Source organism: Numenius arquata, chromosome 11 (genome assembly GCF_964106895.1).
Source record: "Numenius arquata chromosome 11, bNumArq3.hap1.1, whole genome shotgun sequence".
NCBI lineage: Eukaryota > Metazoa > Chordata > Aves > Charadriiformes > Scolopacidae > Numenius > Numenius arquata.
The window spans coordinates 43,913,557-43,919,848 of NC_133586.1; positions in this window are offsets into that span (position 1 = coordinate 43,913,557).

A 6,292-nucleotide genomic window follows, 5' to 3' on the forward strand; every position below is an offset into this window, starting at 1 on the left:
TTGTTGTGGTGCTGAGGTACATTTAGGTGTCTTATTTATGTGTAAATATAAGAAAGCAGAAACATAAACCCTCCCATGTACTTGGGTAACCTAATACAAACCCACACAGCCATGTATTTTGAGGGAGGTAACGCAGATGCTACAACCACAACAAGGGCAAGTGTCCCTGCTGCGCTGGCTTGTGCTGTCCCCACGGGTATGGGCCTGGGGCTTATGCTCTTCTGGGGGTGCCCTGTGGTCCTCACCTGCAAACCTGATGTGCATCCACATCCCAGAGCACCTCCTGGTGCTTTAGCCAGAGGTCAGGTCCCTCAGCCAGGGAGCTGCGCTGTGGGTACGAGTTCGGTGCATCCAGCTTGTGCAAACCGCATGAAGTTCAACCCGGCCAAGCGCAGGGTCCTGCACCTGGGACGTGTCAATCCCAGGCACAAATACAGGTTGGGCGGAGAATGGCTGGAGAGCAGCCCTGAGGAGAAGGACTTGGGGGTGTTGGTGGATGAGAAACTCAACATGAGTCAGCAGTGTGTGCTGGCAGCCCAGAAAGCCAACCACATCCAACTGCATCAAGAGAAGTGTGGCCATCAGGTCGCGGGAGGTGATTCTGCCCCTCTACTCTGTGCTCGTGAGACCCCACCTGGAATACTGTTTCCAGCTTTGGAGTCCTCAACACAGGAAGGACATGGACCTGTTGGAACGGGTCCAGCGAAGGGCCACGAAGATGATCAGAGGGCTGGAGCACCTCCCCTATGAAGACAGGCTGAGAGAGCTGGGGTTGTTCAGCCTGGAGAGGAGAAGGCTCCGGGGAGACCTCAGAGCAGCCTTCCAATATCTGAAGGGAGCCTACAGGAGAGATGAGGAGGGACGCTCTGTCAGGAAGTGTAGTGACAGGACAAGGGGTAATGGTTTTAAATTGGAAGAGGGGAGATTTAGATTAGATATTAGGAGGAAAGTCTTCACTGTGAGGGTGGTGAGGCAGTGGCCCAGGTTGCCCAGGGAAGTTGTGGATGCCCCATCCCTGGAATTGTTCAAGGCCAGGCTGGATGGTGCTTTGAGCAACCTGCTCTAGTGGAGGTGTCCCTGCCCAGGGCAGGGGGGTTGGAACTCGATGATCTTTAAGGTCCCTTCCAACTCTAACCATTCTATGAGTCTATGATTCTAGGATCTGCCTTTGGGCACCAAACTGCCACATGTCACCTGGACCCGCAGTGCCCTTCAATCTGCGTCTTGCTTCTATCATTACACTTTCTTTTACTAAACCAAAATAGCCCTTAAAACCTAAGCCAAGTTACAGATCCCTTTGTTTTCAGCATTTTCTCTCCTGGATAGAACAAGTTGGGCAGCGCTGAACCACGCTTCACAACCAAGAGGTTACTTGCCCTATTGCCGTTTTTGCACAAGAAGGAAAACTGTATCTTAAATAAGAGGTGCCCTGCGAATCAGTCCCCACTCCATGATAAAGCAGGAGTGATTGTGCGTGAAAGGAGGTGCCTGGATGTGAAACCAGCTGAGAAATATCCCAGCCACTTCTCTTTTCCCATCAGTAGATATTGCTTCAGTTCCCATTTCCTGACACTGCCTCGTTCAGCGGCTTCAGGCCCTTTTCACCAGTTGCTTGTCAAGGATTTCTGAGCCTCGGACCAAGACATACTTTAGCTATTTTAAATGAAATCTTTGATAGTCCTATTGCATTTTTTCTCAAATGGGTATTTATCACCATCGCTATAAAATGTTTCCCTCTTTTATGACTACAAGCAATACAAGCTGGAGTGAGATATTTATACCATGCTGTCCTCTGGCCATGGAAATAATCCATGTCCTCCTCTCCTCTTGCCTACACCCAACTTTTCCCCACTCTTCCTTTTAGCTAGACCCTTCTGCCAGCTCTTTTCTTCTATCAAACCTTGTGCCACTTCCCTGGCCTTTAATATTAAAGCAAAACAGACACCAACTTCTATCCTAAATACCCTGTAAAAGTTGTGAGTCTCAGACCATTAGAGAATCGCTCGGACGCTTGCAGTGACTCAGGCTGGAGTTGGCCCAGCGATACCTGCGGTCACACTCCCATCATCTCATCGATATTTTGCTGCAAGTTGGTGAGTTTTTGTGTGTTTAATTAGTGCTGGTTCCACCGTTGTGCCCAGGGGCCTCATTTTCCACCAGGGACGGTGCTGCCACTTGGGGCTCATGGTGCACGATGGTGAGGACGGGGAGGAAAGCGGTTCTTCTGATGGTGCAACGCACACCCAGGCTCTGGGTGTTAATTCTTGCGCCCGTGGTGCTTGTGCTTTCCCTCCCCCAGGCTGTCAGACCGAACACTCCTCGTAGCTGCACAGAAATAACACAAGTCAATGTTTATTTTGGCCGGGAGCCTTGGTATTGCTTCAACGTAAAATTCAGTAAGAATTTGCTTGTTTCCAAGAGAGCCTTTCATCAGGGACTACCAGAAAGGAGCAGATTCAGCCCCGAGAGCCCAAGGCTGCGTCCCCGAGCTGGTCCCTATCCACGCTGGGCATCCCGGCTCCCCACCACCAGGGATGGGGCACCGTCACCAAAGCTCCTCTCATAAACCAGCTCCTGCACCACGCTGCTTGTCACCCCGATGGTAAACTAGGTGGGAAATCAGTAGGAAAGATGAGGCTGGGGGTTTGGGACCTGGCTCCCGAGGGTGCTCAGATGGTCCCGCAGCAGCAACTGTCCCCAAAACCCCTGACCTTTGCAGATATTCTTTTCAGACCTGTAAGGAAAAGGAAATAGGAAGTAGAGCTGCTGTAATGCTTTTTTTTTGGGTACTGCTGCTGGGTTCTGGTACGCTCCAGCGTGTTGCTGTTTACCTTGCGAGTGGCTTTTGTGTCCGTTGGTATTTGGATGTTGTAATCGGCAGCTGGAGCTCTTCACTGGAGCTGGAGTGCTGTGTCCAGCTTTGGAGTCCTCAGCACAGGAAGGACATGGAGCTGTTGGAGCAGGGCCAGAGGAGGCCACGGAGATGCTGGGAGGGCTGGAGCCCCTCTGCTGGGAGGACAGGCTGAGAGAGTTGGGGGGTTCAGCCTGGAGAAGAGAAGGCTCCGGGGAGACCTTCGAGCCCCTTCCAGTCCCTCAAGGGCCTCCAGGAAAGATGGGGAGGGACTCTTGATGAGGGAGGGGAGCCATAGGAGGAGGGGGAAGGGTTTGACACTGAAAGAGGGGAGATGGAGCTGAGATGTGGGGAAGAAGTTCTTTGGTGTGAGGGTGGTGAGAGCCTGGCCCAGGTTGCCCAGAGAAGCTGTGGCTGCCCCATCCCTGGAGGGGTTCAAGGCCAGGTTGGAGGGGGCTTGGAGCAACCTGGTCTGGTGGGAGGTGTCCCTGCCCATGGAACAGTTTATTCCTTTTTTTTTTTTTTTTTCATTCATAGGCAGAAGCCACACTCTACTGGCTCTAGGCTTTCCTTTTCTATTTTTTTCTCAATATTTCTGGGTTTTCTTCTCTTTCACTGCACCTCTTCTTTCCTTTGTTTCCACTGTACAGGACATTTCTCCTGTGGGTATTTCTCCTGTCCTACCCTTCTCTGGATGGGGGCCAGGGGGAAGGTCATGTCTGCCCCTGTGTGAGCTGGAAGCTCATGCAAACAAGGAAAGAACTTCCAAGGCTCCGAATGCCTCTTCCTAACCTAACAGGGGGCAATGTGCCCATTGCCCTCTGTTCCTATATACTTCAGTAACAAATGAGGAATTGTGTCCTGTAGCTGATTCTAGTAATAATGTGCATTAAAAGAGCCTTCAGAGGAGCTTCCCACAGCGTAAAGCGGGCAATGTACTTCTCATGCTTTAATTTTCTGCATCGGGATTATTTTGAGAGGCTTCCTGAGAAATTTAAAGCACTTGTGTGCAGCGCCCAGTAAGTTTAGAGTCCTTTTTTTTTTTTTTTTTTTTGAGTTTGATAAAGCAAATATTAAGGCAGCACCCGGTGCGTAGAGTGTCGTTGCTAGTGTGAAAGACTTGGCTGGAAATGCCATGTAAAGTGCGTTTGGCTCTGCTGTTGAAGCTGATACAGGTGGTTTCACCTGGGAGCTTTATGCTTCTGGACTTCTGTGCAGCTGGGAAGCATCATACGAGGGAGGGAACGATAGCTGTATTTCTATGGCTGCAAGAACAGGAGATTTACTACCAGAACTTATCTGAAACATAATGGAAACTTAACAAGAAAGGAGCTCTTCTGAGAGTGTGGTCTGGAAGCCAGCTGCTGATTGAATAACGCTGATAAACAGGTGGTAAATCAGTGCACTAAGCAGGAGGAGAAAGCAAAGAGCTGCACCACCTGTGATGGTCTGCTCGCTGCTAGAAGAACAGAGCAGAGTAGTCTTGAGGGATAATTCACACAAGAAGGGACCTCAGGAGGACTCTAGTCCAACCTTCTGCTCAGGCAGGATCAGTCACAAGGTCAGACCAAGTTGCTCTGGGCTGTTTTGATTTCTGGAAACCTCCAAGGACGGAAACCCCCCAGGTGACCTGTCCCACTGCTGGACTGTCCTTGCAGGTAAGAACATCCCCTGATATCCAGCCTGAACCTCTCATTTCTGCTTTTCCCCCTTGTCTCTTGTTCTTCCATGCACCCTCAGAAGAGCCTGTTTCCACTTTCTAAATAAGCCCCCAGCAGGAGGGTGCTATGAGCCCCCCAGAACCTCCCCTCCAGCAGGACAAGCCCCCCATTACCTCCTCCTCTCACAGCCGGGGCTCAGTGCCCATGGCTGGGCTGGTGGCCTCAAGCTTTTTGGGCTTATTGCTCCAGTTTGTCAACGTCTTTCTTGTAACTGGGGTGGGACTTAAAAGTGGATGCAGGATTCTAGGTGTGATCTGCTGAGTGCTGGCTGGAGGGGACAATCTCGTCCTCCCATCTGCTGGGTAACCTTCTGTTGGTGTATATTGATGTGGAGCCCGTGTGAGCTGGAGGCGTGCGCAGGAGGTGACCTGGTGCTCGGAGGTGGGGACCAGAGCGGGGGAAGTGCTAAACTGGGGCATGAATCTCAGACACGCTGAATTCAGTGTTCTTCTGACCACAGGAGATTGGGCCCGAGCTGCCCCATGTCCCCATGGCACGAACCCTGCTGTGCAGATGATTGACACCAGCCATCAGCCTCTCCTCTGTGCCACTTGCAAGCGTTGTGAATAATGTTGGTGAAGCGTATTTTTAAGTGGCAATATATAAAATGTGGCTTTAGCACAAGAGACCTCCCAGGAGGTCTCCTGGGAGGAGAACCCCCTCCCACTCCTTCCTGTGGGTAGGGAGTTACCATGCAAAGCTGATGCTTTCCAAGCATGGAGATCTGTCTTCTCATCATGATTGCCCAGAGAAGCTGTGGCTGCCCCGTCTCTGGAGGTGTTCAAGACCGGGCTGGATGGAGCTTTGGGCAACCTGGTCTAGTGGGAGGTGTCCCTGCCCGGGGCAGGGGTGTGGAACTGGATGATCTTTTAAAGTCCCTTCCAACTCTAACCATTCTGTGATTCTATGATCTTGACTGCACGTGGACTGGTGGCCCCAGGCAATAGTGTCTGCTTCTTGGGTATGGGCTTGGTAGAGTAATCCACGAGGGTCTGGAGTGATAAGAGCAAAATTAAATGCTTGTGGTCAGCCTACCAGACCCCTCGAGACCACGAGTAATGGTCAAGTCACTTCTCACCTGGTTGGTGAGATGTGGAGTGGAAGGAAAGGATAAAACCATATTAGCTGTGGGGAAAAGAGAGTATCCAAGGAAGAAAGTTCTTGGTTCTTCAGGTATGGCCTTACCTGATGCCCACAGGGACTGTGACCCTCCTGCTGCAGGAGCATCAGACCCCACACCCCAGTTGGGCATGCTATGGAAACGCTTTGATAGAAAGTGGGTTAGTTTCCATCTACACTGGCTGTACAAGCAGTCATACTGCCACCTCCCCAAGCAAGTCGGGGAGTTTTCAATTACAGAATCGCAAACAGCCACACAGGACGCACCCTGATTTATGCATTAAATACCGGGAAAGGCTCAAGTTCTGTTTGTCACTTAGCAGATGGTGACGGTTGCTCCAGCATGTGAAATATTTCATGCCTGACACCTCAATTCAGGAAATCGTGGTTTGCTCAGCAGAGGTGCAGGAGGCAGCAAGTTGTTATCGAGTATAACATTAGCCTTTTTCTTAGTTTTCTTGATTTTGAGTTGTTTTCCAGGGCAGAAACCTGTACTGAGCCCTGAACAGAGGGCGGTGGTGTACCCCAGGTGGCACATCCAGGCTCGGGGTGCCCACAGCAGGAGACACGTCCCAAATGCCAAGCTCTCGAGTGTTTTTGT